The following is a 23,572-nucleotide window of genomic DNA, read 5'->3' on the forward strand; positions in this document are numbered from 1 at the left end:
CCAACCTGCTTTGTTCAAGTGCGCAGACAACTGCAATACAGTATGACAAGAAAACACAATCGATGTGTAACCGTGGGACTAAAACTCAATGAACTTATTCTTTTGGACCTGATGGGATATGTAATTGAGTTGCTCGTCCACATCCTCTATCTGTTGCCCAGGTTGCTGTCCCAAAGGCCTGACCCAGGATCTTTCATGGAGCACAGAACCCTCCCTCCTCTTTGCATCAATGTCTTGGCTGGAACATGGGGGCAGCAAGGATTAATTTGATTTGATTTGATTTGATTTATTCTTGTCACATGTATTAGTATACAGTGAAAAGTATTGTATCTTGCGCGCTGTACAGACAAAGCATACTGTTCATAGAGAAGGAAACGAGAGAGTGCAGAATGTGGTGCAGAATTTATTTTCCTCACTTATGTCAACAAAGAAATAGTATTTAACCAAAGTCATGTTTGAAACAGGTAAGAACTAGTCCTTCAGCACTTGCAATGTCAATGTATATGACCAAAGAGTGAAGACCGACTTGCATTTATGTAGCACCTTTAGTGACATCAGGACACTCTAAAGCACTCTATAACCTATGAAGTGATTTTAAAATGTAGGAAACACAGTGAGCAATGTGCACACATTTTTGCAAGCTTCAAAAAACATAGATTTGAAAATTACCAGATAATCTTCCCTTCTCGTCATCAAAAATCTTGCCATAGGATCTTTTCCATCCACCTGAGTGTGTACACCGGACCTTGATTCAACACCTCAAACAAAAGATAGCGGCTGGGATTCTCCAGTGTCGATGCCACCACTGCCAGTGAGAATGGAGAATTTGGAACTCAGCCCACTCTTCATTCACTGCAGCGGGAATCTCCAACCACACAGCTGGGCTGCAGAGAATGACGTTACCATTCGGTTGGCATTTAAATATGGCACCAGAAAAATTCAGCCCATGAGGAAACAGTAGGCAGTCGAATCAGTGCCCATCCTACCACGTGATTCAACAAGCAACTCACCTATCCCTAATTAGTGACACGATGGTACAGAGGTTAGCACTGCTGCCTACTTGTGACACTAATAAATAAACTTTAACTTTAACAAGACTTCATGCAGAAGCTTGGGCACGAAACCCTGACCGCCAATTGACAGGAAACATGGTGCTAACCCCACCTGCCGTTGCACTTAGGGTGGAATCTTACCGGTGGTTCACAACCCACTGCCGCGGCATCGATGACGGAGAATTTGGCGCCCAAACCAAATCTCCGTTCACTGCAGCGGGACCAGAAAATCCCGCAGATGAACAGGGAAGTAAACCCCAGTGCCCTGGCCAATATTTATCCCTCAATCAACAAAAGATTATCTGGTAATTATCACATTTTCGTTTGTGGGAGCTTGCCGTGCCCAAATTGCTCACCGCATTTCCTACATCATTTCAAAAAACATGAACGATTGTAAGATTCCAGCCTTAGTCCCTGATTTTACCGGCACGACCGCCCCGAAACCAGGGCGGGTGAGGCTCGCAGAACGGCATTCCCCATTGGCCTCAGGCACGATCTTACGGGCCTCTGGCGGTTGTGCCGGCAAAATCAGGGCCCTAGTTGCCGGAATGGAAAATTCCGTCCGGTGTGTTTACTCTCAAAGCAACAAAAGCTCACATTTTTTAAGCAATGAATTCGCTGTACAGCACTTGCAGATGTCATCGTGAAGTGGAAGGTGCTGTATCAAATCCAGCTTCTTACTTTCCTCCTTGTACAGGTATGGGGCTGGTCTCACATAGTCTTCATCCAAAAAGGCCATCAATCATACCCTGCGGTAACTCAACAAAAGACTTTATCCTAAAACACAAACAAGCACCAGGCTGCAAAATCAATTGGATTCTGTTCAATACTTTTTTAAAAAATGGATGTAATGTGCAAAAAAAAACCTACATGCCCGTATATTCGAGACCATTTTGCCCCTGAGACATATTTACGGCTTTATTTTTGGCTGAAAAATATGAAAAGAATCAATAACAAAGAATGACAGAAGACCTGGCTAAAAACTTGTGCCTAGAAAAATAAGAAAAATCAGCAACTGTTCCAACACTAAACAATTACTGGACAGGAAGCCTTTTGAATAACCCTCCCTACAGAGGACCAAAGGATATTACTATTACACTGTTTGCGTTTCACCACACTGCCAGGTGCGTTATACTGCCCAAATTGCACTGATGCAATGCAACTTGGATTCACATTGACATGAGCGATCTACTCAGAGTGCAACATGACCCAAAAACATTATCAGACAAGAAATGCGGACCGCAACCATTGCAATACAGTCCAGTACCGAGTCTAGTTTAAACAGTTTCCAGGTAATGGATTATGTGCAATGATTTTCAATGCTCCTGCACTTAGCAGATTGAGTTCAATCTAATTGTTTCTTGGTGTACAACGACTTACGTATAGCTGCTTTAATATAATAAAACAGGATTATTAGAAAACAAAACATGACACCAGGTCATGAGGAGATATTGGACAGAGAATTTGGCAGAGTGTCGGATCCAGCGTGAAAATCAGAATGATTCCCGCCAACGCTGCTTGAAATGAACCTGCCGCCCATCTGATGCTTAAAACGTGGCCTATTTGGGAAACCTGATTCTGTCAGTGCATTCTCCAGTGCCTTTGATTGAGAGGTGATCTGTTATACATGGGGCATTATTTTGTCCATGAAGGAATGATAATGTTTCATTCCGCCAACTTCTGTCACCAAATCACCCACTGCAAGTTCAAATCTATGCTTCAGGCAATGCCAAGTAATGAGTCTGTGAGCTACACCTGTTTAGTGCCCAGTATAACACTCGCTCCATCACTAGCAAATACTACAAGATGCTGCTTCACGTAGGAGGCACCATGTTTTCGTGAGGCATTCGAAAAGATACTTAACTATCGGATCAGCTTTTTGATCTGGAAGTTCAATCAGATTTAAAAATATGAAGGGCGGGATTCTCCACCTTTCCCGCCAGTGGGATCTTCCGCTAATGGGTCTGGGGGTGCAGGCGGAAAGTCCCACCTGTACTGTGAATCACCCTTCTTATCACTTTCACATTTCAAGTAAACTACATGGCGGCACAGTGGTTAGCACAGCTGCCTCACAGTGCCAGGGGACTCAGGTTCAATTCCCAGCTTGGGTCACTATCTGTGTGGAGTTTGCACATTCTCCCCGTGTCTGCGTGGGTTTCCTCCGGGTGCTCCGGTTTCCTCCCAAAGTCCAAAGGTGTACTGGTTAGGTGCATTGGCCATGCTAAATTCTCCCTCAGTCTCCCCGAACAGGTGCCAGAGTGTGGCGGCTAGGGGATTTTCAGTGACTTCATAACAGTGTGAATGTCAACATACTTGTGACATGAATAAATAAACTTTACTTTAAACTGCTGGAGTAATTCTGTTGCTGAGGCTTGTAGATTCAACAATAAGAATCACAATTTTACTCAATTACTTTGCATTGTTCGCAAATTTTCTTCCTCAGCTGGGTAGCTGTGTGGTCAATAATTTCTGCTGCAATGGGAACACAACTCAATTCCCATGTCAACACCATGTGCACTTTGAAGTTCCAGCAAGCCCAAGTGGTCAGAGTAAAGGTGTGTTGTCTTTGGACCAGACAGTATGCAGAACGCAAACCCGCCTTTTGATACAATGTAACCCGGTGGTCACAAACTTTTCCAACGGGTGTCCTCCTCTGCATTTTCACAATTTGTTGCACAATGGTGTGAGTTGGCAACAGTTTATGTTCCACATTTTAAACCTGCATTCCAGCTGCATCCATTGCGCCTGGAACTTTCCAGCAGTTCACTTTGGCGGGATGTTCCGGTCCTGCAGAAGGTGCATCCCTGCCGCGTGTTCCCTGGCAGCGTGGGGTGAAGTGAATAGGAAATCCCATTGATAGGTCACCCTATTATAGAACGGATATTATTAAACTAGAAAGAGTGCAGAAAAGATTTACTCGGATGCTACCGGGGACTTGATGGTTAGAGGTATAAGGAGAGGCTGGATGGACTGTGATTTTTTTCCCCGGAGCGTAGGAGGGCTATAAAGTAATGAGGGGCATGGATAAGGTAGATAGTTAACATCTTTTCCCAAAAAACTAGAGGGCATATGTTTAAGGTGAGAGGGGAGAGATACAAAAGAATCTAGAGAGGCAGTTTTTCACTCAGAGGGTGGTGAGTGTCTAGAACAAGCTGCCAGAGGCAGAAGTAGAGGCAGGTACAATTTTGTCTTTTAAAAAGTGTTTAAAATGGGTAAAATGGGTATAGAGGGATATGGGCCAAATGTGGGCAAATTGGGACTAGCTTAATGGTAAAAACTGGGGCAGCATGGACAAGTTGGGCCGAAGGGCTTGTTTCCATGCTGTAAACCTCTATGACTCTATGGTGGGACCAGGAGATCCCACTGCCAACCAACAATGCACCACCTCCCGCTGCCAAGAAACACACCAAGGGGAGGCCAGAGAATCCTGTCCAGAACGTCACTTGGTACAAGTGCCAATCATTCGAAAGTCTCACCCCTCAGATGTGAAAAGTGATAAGCTATTAATATTCACAAATACTTCACACTCATGTTTTTCATCCTTATGGTCTAATCAAGGGTGTGCTGTCTTTTTCCACATTCCCTCTGTCCACACATCTGTGCTGGGTTACAGACCTGCCATTACACCAAGCTCAGATCCAGATGTACAACGTGCGGCCAATTTGGACGCTGACTCTGAGGCACCAGAAACACTGGAACTTCTCCCTCCATCATCATTCCGTGTGACAGTACTCAAATGTTCTTTACTTTCTTCACTTTCTCTACGAAAGAAGGAGATTTTGCGTTTTCTGTTTAGTGGCCACTGTGTTGCTATCAGGCAGTTTTGAAGGTGCGTTCTTTTCCCCCCCAATTACACATACAGCACGCTCTTGAGTTTGGAGTTTTTAGCAATTGTCCTCTTTCCTGTGGGCAGCTGTTATGAATTCTGACTGAGGCCTTTCTCTCTCTTCAGGCTGGAAGTGAGTACTGTGCAGGACAGTGGATATTAGGCTGTTCGGAGGGAGATGGGGCTTCGGGTGGGTCCGAGGGGTGGAGAGGAAGAGTCCCGGGGCTGGTTGAGGGGAGGCATGGAGATGTTGCTGAGTTAGAGGTACCTAAATGGCACTGCTGCATTCTGGCAGTACTACACCATTGCAGGAGATGGGGAACCAGCAAGCCTCCAATTAAGTATCCGTTGAACTCATTGCGGAGTCTATTAAGAGTGTTTGGAACAGATTTGGGGACAGGGGAAATGAAGGGTCGGGTTACTTTAGGGTGCGGCTGTCATGAAGCCGGCAGTAAGTGTGCTATTCCTTGAAGCTGAATAACTAGTGATAAGAGTCAGAGGAAGCAGTCAGGAACAAAGAGGGAACTGATTTGATAAAAGTGCATCTTATAAAATCTTTACTTTTCATGACAGCCAATCTTTATCACTGAAGATACAATTTGGAGTCTTTCTTGCTGACACTGTCTGCTTCTGGGAGAATATCCAGTCTGACCATTATACAAAATTGCTCTGAATTATGATGTGATTTAAGAGCAACACATGCTGTGAGTGATTTTAAAAGCTGACCAGGAATTTGCGAGACAAGAAATAGGCTCTTGAGCCTTGTTCAAAGGATTATGCGACTTTACTCTTCACGCTTCTCCAGCCTTGCATGGTTGTGAAGCACCCGGGCTGTGCTTCTTCCTTCCATTTATTTGAATTGACTGCAGGAAGGATGTGCATATTTCTTCGCAAACACATCCAAGCTGATTTTTCCTCATCAATAACATTAGTTTTAAAAAAAATCGAGACTGACGTCTTTAATCCAAGTAATAGGATTTGATGTTGCAGAGTTAATCGTCTCAACTCTCTCCAACAAGGGAAATTCTTTGTTTGGGTTGATTCAGTGCATAAAAATATTTCGTGCGCAGATGTAATCCGGTGCCTTAACAAAAGGGAACTCAGTTTAAGTATTGGGAGTGCCTGTCTCTCTCATTTCTGTTATTGTAATTTCAATAACATTCAAGCAAAGCTGTCCAAACGTCAATGCGGGGATGATGGATATTAAGCAAGGTATTCACTGAAAGGAGTAATTTTATTATCATATTTCAAAGGAGAAGGTGCTTGTGTTATTTAATCGCCACAATTAAATTATTGTGTAGACTTCCAAAAAAAACCAATCTCAAAACACAGGTTTATATCAATTACATCCCTAACAGCATTGACCTTTAAGGCAACTCAAACATACAGTAATAACAGAAACATGGCTTGTGAAGGGGTTGACACAATGAGAATGACAGCATTGTTCCCTAGGCATCATTATCAGTAGCCTGATATTATGTCCAGCAAATTCTGAAACATCTTTTCAGAGATTGAATGACTAATTCCAGATGTCATTCTCATGAATCTGCATTTTCTTTTTAAAAGTAACGCTAAATTTAACTGTTGGCATGTTTGTTCTTAAATTTAGAAAGAGCAGAAAGTGCACAGAATGTCTGTCAACATCTAAAAGGATCACAGGTCAACACTTCAGATTGGTATGTGATGAAGGGTAACCTCCTGACATGTTAATCTGCATTTTCTTTCAAATTCTTATAGACGTTTCTGCCTATTTCCGATGTGTCTTTCACATTTCCATTTTCTTCTCTCTTATCCTAAAGCACTTCTCCTTCGAGTATCAAAATTGGGTTCCACTCCAGCTGCTTTCTAAGACAATTCAGCCTGATGATTATTCAGAGTCCCACATGAGTGTAGTTTGGAAATTCACCATTCCCAGTGGGTTTAAATCCACAGTGCAAAGCTTCCAATAAACCCAGCAATAGATCAGATCATCATTGATCTGTAACTTCCTCGGAGTGGCAATCACCGGTGGATAGCCGCTCTGCTGGAATTCCAAAGCCCCCTGGTCTCGCCCGATCTTCCTCACTCAGGCCGGGTGAGACAAGTGCAGTGAAGCCCACTCCTGGCCGCATCAGTGCGGGGTAAATGAAGCACAGCCAGGAAGGGTACGCGCGTTTAAAGGGACCATTCAAAGGGAGAAGGTAAGTGAGGGTGGGGCTGGTGGTTCAGATACGCTATTAGGGGGATGGAGTTGGACCTAGACAGAGGGCGAGGTAGGGGTGGTCGTGGTGTTGGGGAGGGGGGGGGGGGGGGGGGGGTCGGGGTTGAAGTCAGGAGTAGGACCAGACGAGGGTCAGAGTCAGACCCGATGGCAGGGAGTGGGGTGAGGCCAAACCAGGACAGGAAGTGGGTGAAGGGTCAGTCTAGACTGGGTAGGGGTTTTTGGGCCAGTGCTGGGATGTCACGCTGGAGATGTGGAGGACAGGCCAGAGGGCACGCTGTTTGATTGTGGGATGTTGGAGGTGATGGTTCAGACATCAGATTGAAGGGGTTGGAGTTGAGAGATCAGGGGTGTTGGGGGGTGGGGGCGGGGGGTGACCCATGCAGGGTTCAGTATGGGTGTTTAAAATAGTTATTCTGAAGTTAGAAATGCTTTATACCTTTCTAACTCTTTCAGAATAACTGTTAGCATAAAACTGGCAGGACCATAGAAGTTTGCGATTTGAATCACTTTGTCGGATGCTTCCCAGCCCAGTCCAGGGGAAGGTAGCACTCCTGGGCAATTGCTGGATCAATGTTTACGTGGGAACTTCGGAGAAGTGGCTAGCACTGCTGCCTCACAGCCCAGGAACACGGGTTCGATTCCCGGCTTGGGTCACTGTCTGTTTGGAGTTTGCACATTCTCCCCGTGTCTGTGTGCGTTTCCTCCGGTTTCCTCCCACAGTCCAAAGATGTGCGGGTTAGGTGGATTGGCCACGCTAAATTGACCCTAGTTTCAGGGAGGTTAACAGGGTAAACATGTGGGGTTATGGGAACAGGGCCTGGGTGGGATTGTGGTCGGTGCAGACTCGATGGGCCGAATGGCCTCCTTCTGCACTGGAGGGATTCTATCATTCTAAGAATTCCCCAGTGCATCAGAAAGGTACCCCCAAAATGTATTTTTTTAAATCCATTTGTGGGACATGGGGGTCACAGTCTGGCCCATCCCTAATTGACTGAGGGCTGTTGAGAGTCAACCACATTGCTGTGGCTTTGCAGTCACATGTAGGCCAGACCAGGTAAGGATGGCAGATTTCCTTCCTTAAAGGACATTAGTGAACCAGATGGGCTTTTCTGACAATCGACAATGGTTTCATGGTCATCAGTAGATTCTTAATTTCAGATTTGTTTTTCTTATTGAATTCAAACTCCACCATCTGACATGGCAGGATTCGAACCCAGGTCCCCAGAGCATTACCTCATGGGGCTGGCAGGCCAGGGAGTTATGGGCCCAATCACTGCTGTGAGGACAAGGACAGTAACCAGTGCATCAAAAACATTCCTCAAATTAATGTTGTCAGGTTGTATTTCATCTATTCAAATGTTTTTCCGAGTGACAATTCATTTTGGCTGCACACTGTCACTAAAAGCTGCCCGACACCAACATTAGAATGAATGCTGCGCTTTTCAGGTTTTATCCTTTTTCTGCTTTTGAACAAAAGGGCAACATTTTGCAATCTTCCTGGTCAGTGAAGGCGCTGATTAATGTAGCTCGGTAGCTCAGCAAAGTCCTCTGCCTCCACAAGAAGATTTTGGTTCCTACCCAGAAGGAAAGAAAACATTAAAATCTGGGAAATAAGAATAATTGTCCAAGTTGTTTTTTTCCTATTGGGTAATTAGTGGTGAAACCTTGAACCTGTGTTCACCATCTATAAGGTTCCCAGAATCCATAGAAACCCCACAGTGCAGAAGGAGGCCATTCGGCCCACCAAGTCTGCAGCACCTCTCTGACAGAGTATCTTACCCAGGCCCTCTCCCCCAACCTATCCTCATAACCCTACACTCTTCCCATGGCTAATCCCCCCCAACCCTCACATCTTGGGACACTAAGGGGCAATTTAGCATGGCCAATCTACCTAACCTGCACATCTTTGGACAGTGGGAGGAAACCGGAGCACCCGGAGGAAACCCACGCAGACACAGGGAGAAACTGCAAACTCCACACAGACAGTGATCCGAGGCCAGAATTGAACCCGGGTCCCTGGCGTTGTGAGGCAGCAGTACTAACCACTGTGCCACTGTGCCAGTGGGTGCTCAAGATCCAGAAGTCGCAATTCTCGCTGGCGGGCACACGACTTTGGATCGTCCCCATCCCTCGTCAGCAACATCATCAGGTTCACGCCGATAATGTGCATGAACCTGCTTTGGATGCCTTTGCATGCATTCTGATATCATTAAACATCGCCATATTTTGACGCCCTGCCATATCTTCAAATCATACTGACATGACGTCATATTGGTGTGGTTTACAACAGGTTCACGCAGATGTGAACCTGTCCTGGGAGTCTCCCTGTGAGGTGCAAAGATAAGTAGGGGGAGAGGGGCATGGGGGAAAGGGACATGGCCAGGCAGTGCCCTGGCAATATCACCTGTACTGCCCTTGGCACTGCCAGGTTGGCACATGCCACAGTGGGAACCTCATGGTGGTGGAGGGGGAAGTGACCTATGGTTGTGGGGGTGAAGTAGGATGATGATCGTGGTGGGGGGAAGGAGAAAGCGCCAATGATCAGGGAGAGAGAGAAGATCGGGCACTGAGCTCTGCGAGCATTGCCCACTGCTAAGGCAGTTGGATGAAAGAGAGGGTGGCTTGCCCGAAGACAATATAAGTTTATTTCAGTGATTGGTTCAGGCAAACAGGCAAGTCCTGGCGATCAGGGTTGGGGTGGGGATATTCCAACGGTGACTCCTGAGACATGGTGATGATTATTGCCACTTGGGGGATCCACCATGGGCGAAGGATTAACATTAGGGAAGGTGCCCCCCCATGCTGAGGTCTGAATAGAGGCTGCCAGGATTTACTTGGCAGCCTCCCCACACAGCAGCAGACTGGGTAACATGGGCAAAATACTGGCAGGGTTGGGAAGTGGCCATTAATATAGCCCTTATTTGATTCAATGATACACTGCTGAGATTCCTGCCGCTGGTAATATTCCGTGACAATGGATAGATTTCATGCTCTCATCCCAACAACTTCCCCACCATGTTTAGGGCAGTCGCAAAGAGCTGGTAAAATCCAGCCTCACATTTTTGGGAACTTTGGTCTGGATTTCAGCCTCGAGGCAGGTTCCGTGCAGAGGGACTGTTGTGATTTCCAGAGGAACGGGCTCCCAGAATGACCATGGGTCACCTGATTGGTCAAGTTTAGAGATCTTCAGGCATTAAGCCTGTTTCACAAGGTCAAAGTCTACTAGAGCGGCTATGTGTATTGGGACAATGAGAGAGGTGCAGTTCCCTGCAGTGATCACTACAATTGCACAAGGGTGCCTGGAATGCACTGATAGATCTCAATTGCTGGGGTTGTGATGGTGTCCAATGATGGTGGTTAGGGAAGGATTCTGATTACTCTCGGGGGTGTCTGATGATTTCAGTGGGTGAGAGATTTTATCTTTTGAAAGCTCCAAGTGCCATTCATCTAGAGTCCATGGGGAGCTGCTGGGGCATAAGGATTACCCCTGAAGTGGTAACACATGGTGCCCGTCCAGTCTCCAGCCACTGATGCAGAGAGATCTTATAACCAAAAGCATCTGCTTACATCATTTAATATATAATCGTAGAATCCCTACAGTGTGGATGAAGGCCATTCAGCCCATCGAGTCTGCACTAACTCCCTGACAAAACACCCCACCCAGGTCCCATTCCCATAACTCCATGTATTTAACCCGCTAAACTCCCTAACCTACACATCTTGGAAAACTAAGGAACAATTTGTCAAGGCCAACCAACCTAATCCGGACATCTTTGGAGTGTGGGTGGAAACCAGAGCACCTAAAGGAAACCCATGCAGACATGGGGAGAATGTGCAAACTCCATACAGTCACCTAATGTTAGAATTAAACCCAGGTCTCTGGCACTGTGAGGCAGCAGTGTTAAGCACTCCATCACCGTACCGCCCCATATACCTGCACTGAACAGCTATTGACATCTTGAATTGCTTTCATTATCTTTGCCAGTTGGATGGTACCCTCCAGTATAAGTTAGCCATGGTAGCTTGTATTGTGATCATTGGCTGCACACTGCACAACATGACCAGACAAAGGGCCTGATTTTACCATTGCGTTGCGCCCATTTTCAGGCACGAAAACATGGTAAAGTCGGGTGTGAGGCCATTCACGCGATCCGCGTCTGTGCCACTTTACCGAAACCCGGGAATGGCAGTGATCCACTTCGCGCCCGAAACGGGCGCAACGGCGATTTAAATGTATTTGCATGTGTTTCAATTGAATTAATGAACTGCCTGCCCAACTTTGTCAGCATTTCCCCCTTTACCGCCACGTTCGCCGATCCGGAACCGCGCCGAAATGGACCTGCTAAATAAAAGTCTGAATCAGGTGCTCCAGCTGCTGAAGAGCGAGTTCAGAGCTTCCATCGGCTCTCTGACTCAGATCAGTGGTGGGGGAGAGGAGGGAGGCGGGTCAGATCATTCTCTGGCTGGAGGGGGGGGGGGGGAGTGAGGCCAGATCGTTGTCTGGTTGGGGATGGGAGGAGGAGGAGGCGAGTTACATGTATCTCTGGTGGGGGGGGGGGGGGGGGGGGGGGGGAAGGGGGGAGGGCTGATCATTGTCTAGTGGTGGGGGGGGCGGGGAGGGCTGATCGTTGTCTGCTGGGGAGGGAGGAGGAGGCGGGTCAGGTGTTCCTCTGGGGGGGGGGGGGGGGGCGGGGGGTGAGTGCGGCCAGACCATTCTCTGGGGTGGGGATGGAGTGAAGCCAGATCGTTCTCTGAGAGGAGGAGGAGGGAGGCGGGTAAGATGTATCTCTGGTGGGGGGGGAGGCCCGATCACTCACTGGTGGGGCAGGGGGGGGGGGGGGGAAGAGGGATCTCTGGTGGGGGGGGGGAAGATGGATCTCTGGTGGGGGGGGCCAGATGGATCTCAGGTGGGGGGGGGGGGCAGATGGATCTCTGGTGCGGGGGCAGACGGTTCTCTGGTGGGGGGGACAGATGGATCTCTAGTGGGGGGGGCAGATGGATCTCTGGTGGGGGGGTCAGATGGATCTCTGGTGGTGGGCAGGGGGGTCTGCTGCCACTCTGCGGGCGGTCGGTGGGGGGCGGAGGGGGGGGGCAGGGGTGGTGATCGGTCTGGGTAGCGGAGGGGGGTTGATAAGGGGGACAGCGATGTCTGTGGGAAGTGGGGGGGGGGTGGATAAGGGGGACAGCGATGTCTGTGGGAAGTGGGGGGGTGGATAAGGGGGGACAGCGATGTCTGTGGGAAGTGAAGGGGGGTGGATAAGGGGGACAGTGATGTGCATGTGCACCACTGCTCCTGCTTTTTGCTCCCGAACCACTTTCTCTGCTTTCTGCGGTTTGGGAGCGATCTGACACGGGTGCACTTTTTCAAATTTTTTTCCAACTGCGCATGCACAGTTCAGAGCTCCGATCGTTTCGCCCACGCTAAGCCCCGCCCACAGCGCGATTCAGACACGCAATTCTTTTTCAGGCTGAGTGAGTATGGGGGGCACCTGAAAGCAGATTTCCAAGTCGGATCTGCATTACGCCCAGATTCAGCACTTAGAATGAAAATGGTAAAATCAGGCCCAAAGAGGTCCCAAGTTGGATGACAAGGAGAATCTGGAGGAGGAGAGAAAGGAAGAAGTGGATGAGGAAGATTAAGTGGGTTCCAGAGGGGTTCAGAGCCCAGACATTAGAGAAGTTCATTGGAGCTCTTCAGGTGTCAAGGCAATTACCAGGCTGGCGTGAACACCACGCTAATTCAGCATGGTTTCACTTGAGTAGTTCCCCATCATTATGACAGGGATGACCCTTTCACTCAGCTTCCATCATAGAGGGAAAATAGCCAGCAAGCTCACAAATCTAAATCATCCCATCGATACCCACATTGAAAGAAAGTAGGATCGCCACCACCAACTGTTTTCCCCAACACAGACTGTGGCCTGACATGACCTTTTCCCCTTTAACTCCATCTCCCTTTTGACACCAAGCTATGATAAAACTCAAGTCTGTTCATTGGCCCAATCAGTAATAGAATAAAGGCAAAGTAAATGAACATACAAACTGCAGAGAACATCACCCAACTGACCCACGCCATCTGATACCATGGCGCCTTGCATTCCCATCCACTTCAACACAGTGCTTTTCGGGTGGCTAAGGATGAGGTGGAGGTGGCCTCCCTTCTTGTCTCTGCTCACGTCCAAGATGCCTGTGGGGCCTGTCTTCATCAGGGAGAGGCTTGTGGGGGCTTCTCCGCAGGCTGTTGTGCCTGCGTCATTTGAGGGGCAGCCTCAGTCATGGGACCTTGTGTCATGGATGTTTTTCCAGTCTGAGGAGCGGATGATCCCTCAGGGATTTCCCCTCATCAGCCTCCTCGACTGGTGTCCTTGAATGCTGGATGAGGCCACTAGCAGCAATGCAGCTGGCATCCATTCCAAGCATCACTGTGCCATCAGTGACATTGAGAGGCCAATGTTACCGAGTCTCACTCTTCCTGTGCATGGCAGCACATACATATAGTGAAGTCTGTGATAGATACATTGAACATCATTTAATTTCATCTCAGCATGGCTCCATGGTATGTCTATGGTAGATTCTGGACGAGCTGACGTGGAGGGTTTAAGGTCAAAGGGGGAAGGTTGGTGGGGGGCATTTGTTGGCATAAGTTGGCACTAAGTTGACATAGGGGCTATAAGTGGCCATGGAGGAAATGTAGAGAGGCATAGGTTGTCATGGAGGGTATGAGGTGTCATGTGGTTAGCGGGACACACGGTGGCATGGATGGGTCATGGGAGTGTGTGGGGATGAGGGGGTGTGAGGAGTGGGGCCTAGAAGACTGCTTTATGCTTTTTATGCTAACTGCGATGAAGTTCCTGGACACCGAGGGGGGGCCTTTTAAACAGCCCACCCTGGTGCATAGCAGCCACTATGGCTGCCTCCTCACTGTTACCGGGGGGCAGCAGGCCCGACTCCAGCACGCGTCTGCACCTCAGAGCAAAATCTCTGCAATACGAGGCAGCTTCCCCGAGCCTTGTTCACAGAATCAGGAAATATCCCGATTCTATACAGCTGCCTCGAGAACGAAAATCTGGGCCCAAAATCCAGGGCACGGGTTGATATAAATACTGGATAAAAGCAAATTACTGCGGATCCTGGAATCGGAAACCAAAAGAGAAAATGCTGGAAAATTTCAGCAGGTCTGGCAGCATCTGTATGGAGAGAAAAGAGCTGACATTTCGAGTCCAGATGACCCTTTGTCAAAGCTCACTGTTTCCAGGGGGTTTTGACAAAGGGTCATCTGGACTCGAAGCGTCGGCTCTTTTCTGTCCATACAGATGCTGCCAGACCTGCTGAGACTTTCCAGCATTTTCTCTTTTGGACACGGGTTGATGTATTTACCTGGAAACTGCCAAAGGCACTGTGGCTGGTTTTCAAAAGCTGACTGAGATTAACTAACTGGTAGCGGACTCAAAATCAAATCTGGCCTGTATATACCAATACCACACCTGGTGGCCTAATTTATCCACCCAGCAATTAAGTTTAAGTTTATTTTAGTAGTGTAAATAGGCTTACACCTAATTAGGCTTACATTCACACTGCAATGAAGTTACTGGGAAAATCCCCTAGTCACCACACTCCGGCACCTGTTCGGGTACACTGAGGGAGAATTTAGCATGGCCAATGTACCTAACCAGTACATCCTTTGGACTGTGGGAGGAAATTGGAGCACCCGGAGGAAACTCATGCAGACACAGGGAGAACATGCAAACTCTGGACAGTGACCCAAGCCGGGAATTGAACCCGGGTCCCTGTGTGAGGCAGCAGCATTAACCCATTGTGCTATCTCACAGCACAAAGAGTTGGGAGCTCCTGAGATTCTAAGGGAGCTCAGCACACACATCCTCAGTGAAAGTATTTAAAGGCCTCAGAATTTTAACCATCATTTAGAAGAACTTCAAGTTAGTAGGCTCCCGTGTTTGGCAACATTGCCCAATACGAGAAATAAAATCAGCCATTGCCACACTTTGAGAAATTCCATTGCTTGGGTGTGAAATTATAATCATACTGCTTGGAAAAATGTTGAATTTTTTATGTTACGACAGCTTTTGAATGAATATTTTTTATTACCAGAAGCAACTTTCTACCCAGCAACTTGAAAGGCCTGATTTTAACACTGCTTGTCTGACAGGAATAGAATGGGCAGATTATTAAAGTTGATGTTGCGAACTTTCCATTGTATTCCCAGCATAATTGCTCTCGCTGCTATTTGAACACCGAATTCCAGAGGGATGAGAGCTACTTGCCAAAGGCAAATGGAGGCCTGAACAATATTTAAGAATCAGAGTACTATGATGCCAATGGCATCCACTTTGCTGGGCTTGTAAGCGAATCATAGTGGATCAGGGCTATAACATGACCAAACCTTTTTAAATGTTACCATTTCTTAATGGTTAACTCCAGGCCTTACAAGAAAACCTTCAGCATCCACTGGAGCAGATTTTTCTTCCTCTCCCTTGCCTATGATTTCTCTAGAACCCTCTCAACTCCCTGCACCACTTACCAAACCACCAGGTACCACTCCCTAGAGTCCCAGCAGTTGCCTCCTGCCCTGCAAAAGCCTGAAATAAAAACAGAGAACGCGAGAAATACACAGCAGGTCGGGCAGCATTTGTGGAGAGAGAAACAGGTTAACGCTTTGACTTGAGGTCAACGCTTCTTCAGAACCTGCAAAATCCCGTCCCTGCCCGACGGCCACTTTACCATTCCCACCGGATTTGGGTGGGATTATTAGCTCCTACATGGTGATGAAGCTCAAGGTGTTAAAATAGCACAGCTCTCAAACTGGCATCATTGTGTACGCTTCCCAAGCATTCGCCCCCTGAGTTAAAATCAGGGCTCGAAAGTGTTTCAGATTTTATCTTTGCAGAATCAACACAGATTGAGAAAATACTGGTATACTCAGGGGGTCGGTTAATGGTTTGCTTGCAGGTATCATTTCTGCATTTTTATGCACCGCAGACAATCACCTCTTCACAATGAAACAAACGTTAAACTACAGTTCAGTTAAGACTGAATGGGCGAAACATCTTGGCCAAATGCATAATTGACTCTGATAACTGTGGCTCGCTTTCAGGGTCTGATTTATTCAGCAGTTAGTCTTTCCAGACTTATTGTACACACTGCAGACAGGAATGGTCAACAGTCTTGATGATTCAGTCGTTTCGTTAAATCGACAACTTGCAGTGTAAATCTCACAAAAAGATTGTGTATTGAAAGGTGGAGATGAAACAGAAAGCGCAGTCAAAGCCCGGACCTCACAATCTACTCAGGTTTCTGGGCTGCTGAAAAGAATGGTACAATAAATTCAGATTTGGTAACTTTTCCCATGTTACTCCATGTACAGTTTTTTTTTTATCGCCGTGCTTAAATAATGAATTCTTCTGTTTGCCTTAGGTTACCACTGCTCCTCTTTATTTCTTTCCCCCCCCAGTAATATTCTGTATGGCAAGAGAGCAGAAAACTTGATCACATGAAGAAGGACAAGGCATATGGAGCACAGCTGACCTGCCAGCTACAAGTTACTTGGGTAAGTGGAAAGATGATTATTTTTTTAAAAATGCTTTTACTCACTTATTTTCCATACCTGTTAAACAATAAGTAACGTTGACCCTAATTTAGCCCCTATTTTCTTCTCTTAACAGAGCTAAGAATTTGTATCCTCCAACATTATCATCCATTTTATACCCCAAAAAATTACAGAATCCAGAGATCACTTCAGAAGGAGCGCTTAATATCAGCCAACACCTAAAATTGTCATCTAACCCTTACTGATTACTGTTATTGATGCCAAGTCCAATGAAAGCAGAACATAAAATGAATTCCGCAAAAGGATCTCACAAATTGTAAACTTTAAGATACCCTAATTTCCCTACCAATAATCTTATTTAACAGTTTTTTTGAATACGCGATGATTTAACTATTCACCATTTTAATTCTAATTTGATTGGCATATTAAGGATGAAAATTCGCATATACCTTCGCTGTTCCAACAAGCCCTTTATAAAAAAATAATTTTATATCACGAACCTAAGTCTGATTTAGAATGAACCTGCCCACAAAATGTGACGGTTCCAATAATTTTGTTCGTCGACAGATTTCTTGTTTGCTCATTCTCCGTATCGATGATATTATGAAAGGCTAATCCTACTTTGAATTAGTTCTGTCTGATTTGTAGTCATCTCTTCATGAGCAAGGGGGAATATAATATTGCCTTTGCAAATTTGTTATTTATTCTGTGTTGATGTCAGAAAGATGTTTTTATACAGTAGGCAAACCCAGGCAAAGGCATCAATCATCAAGTTTGGAAACAAAGTAGGAGGGAAGTCAACGTAGATTGGAAAAATGTGATCACTGAAGTCTAGTTTGCCATTTAAAAACCCAGGAACTGTTTGGGGAATGGGAGACTGTGATGAGGGTAGAGAGCTTCGTAGGCATGAGGTCCTGGAAAATGTGAATGTGCCTTGATTTTAGCGGAGGTAACGATCAGAGAAGAGCAAGCATGAATGAGACAATATATTTTCATCTTGGAAGGAGCAGATAGAGAGAATTCTCGCAAGTAATGAGGTAGTATTGATAAAATGGAGAGAGTCAGTAAAGCCCATGGTATAACTTGAGGCAAACATCGACAATAGGAAGATCATTCAAAATAATTCAAAATTGAATAACTTGAAACACAATTTCTAATGTGTTTCATAGATCTTCACAAAATCCAATCAATAACATCTAAAATGTAACTTAATTTCCTTTTAGCATTTAAACTGTTTCTGGACGGGATTGGGAGGAGATAAAACATTGGAACCCCTGATTATTCTATTATAGCAGAATTAGTAAAAGCAAAACAACTGATCGAGGTGTTCAAAATTATGAGGGGTTTTGATGGGGTAAAAATTGTTTAAAGCTTTAAGTTTATTTATTAGTGTCACGAGTAGGCTTGCATTAGCTCTGCAATGAAGTTATTGTGAAAATCCCCTAGTCGCCACACTCTGGCGCCTGTTCGGGTACACTGAGGGAGAATTTAGCATGGCCAATGCATCTAACCAGCACATCCTTTGGACTGGGGCAAAGTATTCCTACTAGTTAGTCAGTCCGTAACTAGTAGACATCCATTCAATATCATCACCAATAAAAAAAGCAAAGGAGAGGTTCAGGTGACATCTTCATCTGAGTATTGTTAAGAAATGGAAACTTTCGCCGGAAACAGTGTCGGGGACAGAATCCAAAATAGATTTTAAACATTAAATGTATACCCATTTGAAAGCAAAATGTTTACGTGGTCTGCTGGGGAAAAAAATAACGAATGGGTTATATAGATAAGTCTTTCAGGGAGATGTTCAGCACATGATGGGTCAAATGAATCCCTATACTGGAAAACTCCACTGGGTTATTTTTCATCTTGTGCGATAGTTTAAAGTGGGTGATAACAATTCGGCAGCATGTTCAATAAAAATTGCAACTTGTCTGGTCAATTCCATGGAGAAACCAGACAAAATGGGATTGTTCGCCGCTGAGCAGAGATGGTTATGGAGGGAGATAAAGTCTTCAAAATTATGAAGAGTTTTGATACAGCAGACATGGAAAAAAACTGCCTCCACTGGAGGTGTTGGTAATCAGACAACACGGCTTTAACATCATTGACCAAAAATCCAGAGAGGAAATTAGGGAAATGTTTTTATATGCATTTGTTATAATCTGGACTGCATGGACCTGAGAAGGGGGTAGAAGTGGTAATCTTCAAAATAAAATTGGATGATACACTTGGAGAAGAAAGGACTTGCAAGGTTATGGGGGAAAGAGCAGAGAGCGGGACTAATTTGATAGGCCTTTCAGTGGCAATAACTTGGTGGGCCAAGTAACCTCTTTGGGTGTCTTAGGATTCTATATTTCATTGCTCTTTGTGGAATCTTGCTGTTCAATGTCTCCTACAACAGTGATTACAGTTTGTTGGCTGTAAAATGCTTTGGGACATCTTGAGATTCTGAAAGGCGCTATATGAATGACTTTCTGACTCGGGCATGAGAGAATTACCACTAAGCTAAGGCATCACATTAACTGCCATGATTGAAAATTGTCTTCAGCACAGTATTGAATGATCAGATCATTGGTTATCAGCTCAGTTATTTATTTCTGGTAATCAAACCACTACCTGTGAATTAAATATTAAACATAATTAATTCAAATTCGAGTTTTAAAAATAACTGGATTCCTCTGATCATAATATATTTCATTAAGACAGGTCATTCATTTTTGTAAATTATATCAATGCGCATTATATAAAATTATCAATTTGCATTCTTCCTAATCGACGATAAGTTTATATTTGCATAGATTCATTAAAAGTATGAAAACATTAAACTAAGAAAGCTGACATGATAGATATGAGCAATGCTCTAATAAATACATATTTTCATTGTCAATAAGTCAAAATGTTGAATTACTTCCCATTGTGACATTTTTACATTGAAACACTGAAGATAATGCACTACTGCAATTCTATTTAAATTCTGCAAGATCTGTAACTCATGAAATCTGGAGCACTGACCATTTTTGCCATTTGTGTATAGTTTGGGTTCTTGTATAGCCAAGCTGATGTTGTGCTTTCCTTGGTTAAAAAAGCTATTCAGAAAAGTAAAATGAACAAAGGGACAAGAATAAAACTAAGGGCATGATCTTACTTGTTGTTCACGCCACGCTCCCACTCCAGTGAAGTCGGCATATTTGGCCGCCAGCCAAATCTCTGTTCACTGCGGCAGGATAGGAAAATCCTGCCGGCATGAACGGTAGTAAGATTCCGGCCTAACTTATTTACCACTTATCATTGTTTTCCGAACAGCACTGTAAAAGTTCAACAATATAGGACATTTTCAGTGCATTTCCTTGATAGACACACTTTTAACACTGATTTTGTCTTTAAAAATTAACCTTCATGAACTTGTTGATCGGACAAACATGTTTTATCTTTTAAACATGGAAGAGGCATAAAAGAAAATATTTCCAATATTGAATGAAAATCCTCCAGGCCAACAATAAATTGTTTATTTATTCTATCAATTTTTGGACTGTCCGCCTGAAGATGTTAAGGGTGATAATTTGTCAGTACAAGTGGTTCCTGTCAAGCATAGAATGTGTTCTTGTCTACCTACGTGTTGGATAGTCTAAAGTTGTAGTCAATCAGAAAGTCTAAACAAATCAAGTGATGTTGAGGTAATGCAAAGCTTTCAAAATTAATTAAGAGACATATGAGATTGGTAGCAGCCAATTATATGGACAACGGAATTCCACTAGGAGTTTTTATAAATCCTATACTGCACATTAATCTAATTACCTACATTATTACTAATGAGGAATGAAAATACATTAGTCATTCTGCTTTGTACTGTCATTGAGTTGACTAAAGGTATGAATGTGCTGGTTAGAGATTGAATTATCCTGCCATGTCATTATGTCACAGAAACAGACAACTGGATGTCAAAACAGAAAAAAAATCCTCACTAAGAAGAGATTGTTCATAAACACCAGAAAATTACTCATTATTATTCTGAGGAAGTGCTAAGTCTGCGTGACATGTATTTTTTGCCGGGTGATGAAGCATCTATTGAACACACAAACCAGCCACTTCATTTTAATATAATCCATCTGGAATACCCTAAGAATGAGTTAGAAAGATGATGGAACGTGGGAGACTGAGATAAACTTTGGTAGCCAGTTTCTTCAGGTTCTGAAGGGAGTAAGAGGAACATCATGTGAAAAGCAGTAAATTAAAAAGTGAAAATTGCAAATGCTGAAATGAAAATAAAAAATATTGGAGAACACAGCTGGTCAGGTCATGCCACTATAAAGAAAAGAAGGTTATGATGTTATGGGTGTGTACTCTTCATTCACATCTGATTTGATTTGATTTGATTTATTATTGTCACATTATTAGCACACGGTGAAAAGTACTGTTTCTGCGCGCTATACAGACAAAGCATACCGTTCATAGAGAAGGAAATCAGAGAGTGCAGAATGTAGCGTTACAGTTATAGCTAAGGTGTAGAGAAAGATCAACTTAATGCAAGGTAGGTCCATTCATAAGTCTGACGGCAGCAGGAAAGAAGCTGTTCTTGAGTCAGTTGGTACGTGACCTCAGACTTTTGTATCTTTTTCCCGAAGGAAGAGGTGGAAGAGAGAATGCCCAGGGTGTGTGGGGTCCTTAATTATGCTGGTTGCTTTGCCGAGGCTGCAGGAAGTGTAGACAGAGTCAGTGGATGGGAGGCTGGTTTGCGTGATGGATTGGGCTACATTCACAACCTTTTGTAGTTTCTTGCGGTCTTGGGCAGAGCAGGAGCCATACCAAGCTGTGATACAACCAGAAAGAATGCTTTCTATGGTAAAAGCTGGTGAGAGTCGTAGCTGACATTCCAAATTTCCTCAGTCTTCTGAGAAAGTAGAGGCATTGGTGGGCTTTCGTAACTATAACATCGGCATCCAGATATACATCTGGGTACACACCCTTAACATCACAACCTGCCTTTTCTCTTTACATATGCTGACTGGCCAACTGTGTTTCTCCAGAATTTTCATTCTTTATAAAGACACAAGTGTCTTGAGATTCCATCCATGGCAGAAAATAACTGAGAGATTGCACACTGGTGTAAGGTGTAGAGAAAGATCAACTTAATGCAAGGTAGGTCCATTCATAAGTCTGACGGCAGCAGGAAAGAAGCTGTTCTTGAGTCGGTTGGTATGTGACTTCAGACAGCAAACCAGGGAAGATATCTGAATGAAGAAGTCAGATTTGAAAACAGCTACAAAGGTAACAAATTAAATTTAATGTCCATGGCATACTTGTCATAAGTAAATGAAAGGAACTTACCCTAACCTGCTTGTTCCCAAAAGACAGCATGATGAATTTATAAATGCAATGAAATAACTAAGAGAATCAAGAATTGACATTAATATGAGGTAAGATGCAATCCTGAATAGGATGTGCAGCACAAGCAGCAATTAGGAGGCTATTTTAGACAGTCAAGTCGCGCAAATGAACTTAGCAAAATTATTATCATTTCCTTTGGACATCCAACACATGTTCACCTTCCACAACACTGCAGAGGATGACATGCGGTGACAGTGTTGTTACAAACTGCTTAACAAAGATTATGGGGATGAATTCACTGCCTCATCAGATCACCGGCATGAATCCCGATTCCCCGTTTAGTGGGACGCCGGCCGAAAGTTGGGATGCGGGCTATCAGGATTCACTCACCCCTCCCTGCCGGTCCCGATCGGGTTTCCACTCATAGACGCCGTCAACTGGATTATTATGCAAGCCCGTTAATTGTAATAATACAATTAGCGGGTCTGACGGCACATTCGCTAGTCCCCTGTCATTCACCCACCTTTCCAGCGGGAAATGCTCCAGTTGGGTTTTGTTGAAGGGCATTAGCTGCAAGGACTCGGTGTGTTGGACCCCGAAGGAGTTCAAGGAGCTAGGTCCAATGTCCACTTTCCCCTTTTCCGCTGTTAGGCTGCAGAGATGGATCCCTCAAGTGTCCTGTAGGTTGGATGGGCTTGGGCTGAGGTCAAAGGGTTGAGCTTGCCACCCTCCCCAGGGATGGGAGTCTTGTCCCTTCTAGCCCTGACAGACCTGAAGATCACCCCTGGCATGGTGATTTCAGGCAGCCCAACGATCAACATTTTCATTCCTGCCTGAACATTTCAAGTGGCCTGGTCACTTCAATTTCCATGCCCCCTGGACAGCTGGCAAACGTTTACCTCACACTTCACTCCGTTCTGCAGCAGGGATTTCCCTTTCTCTCTGTCAGAAGCTGCAGATGTGAGCAGACTCCTTTGAAGTTCTCTGACAGGGAGGAGATGCCCCTTTCACTGGGGGATAGGTTCCAGTGAAAAGCTGTGAACACAGCTGTTCACTCAGCTGCAATGTATTAACACAGCTTTTATTTGAAGTCTGAGCCTTCCTAGAAAGCTGAAGCCTTTGAAACCCTCTCCATTCCATTGAAAACATTTGATCTGTTTCAATTTCATAGTGCAGCACAATGGATTTCTACTCAGCCTCCGGTCAGTTGTGTTTAGTGGCTCTGGGGTCACATGTAGTGGCTCTGGGGTCACATGGGGTCACATGTAGGCCAGACCGGGTAAGGATGGAGATTTCCTTCCCTAAAGGATATTAGTGAACCAGATGGGTTTTTCCTGACAATCATCAATGGTTTCATGGTCATCAGTAGATTCTTAATTCCAGATATCTTCTATTGAATTCAAATTCCACCATCTGCCGTGACGGGATTCGAACCCAGGTCCTCAGAGCATTAGCTGAGTTTCTGGATTAATAGTCTCACAATAAAACCACTAGGCCATCGCTTCCTCCAGCCAGGGGTGATCTTCGGGTCTACCAGAGATAGAAGGGGCAGTCCAGCCATGAGATGCCCCTCCTGGGGTGAGGTCAACCCCTAGCCCCCA

General features: G+C 45.0%; 1 long non-coding RNA gene across 2 annotated transcripts in view; it reads right to left on the reverse strand.

Annotated features, from left to right (window-relative positions):
• Positions 1–384: 384 nt before the first annotated feature.
• The window catches only part of LOC144506596 (uncharacterized), a 78,398-nt gene continuing 55,210 nt past the window's right edge, over positions 385–23,572 (reverse strand). The window contains exons 4-5 of one of the 2 annotated variants that reach the window (XR_013499926.1): positions 1,923–1,980; positions 385–1,829 (exon numbers count right to left, since the gene is read on the reverse strand). This is a non-coding gene — a long non-coding RNA (uncharacterized LOC144506596). Of the gene's footprint in view, positions 1,981–23,572 lie in introns of both variants that reach the window. The other variant, XR_013499927.1, reaches the window with a different exon arrangement.

Source organism: Mustelus asterias, chromosome 17 (genome assembly GCF_964213995.1).
Source record: "Mustelus asterias chromosome 17, sMusAst1.hap1.1, whole genome shotgun sequence".
NCBI classification, from domain to species: Eukaryota; Metazoa; Chordata; class Chondrichthyes; order Carcharhiniformes; family Triakidae; genus Mustelus; species Mustelus asterias.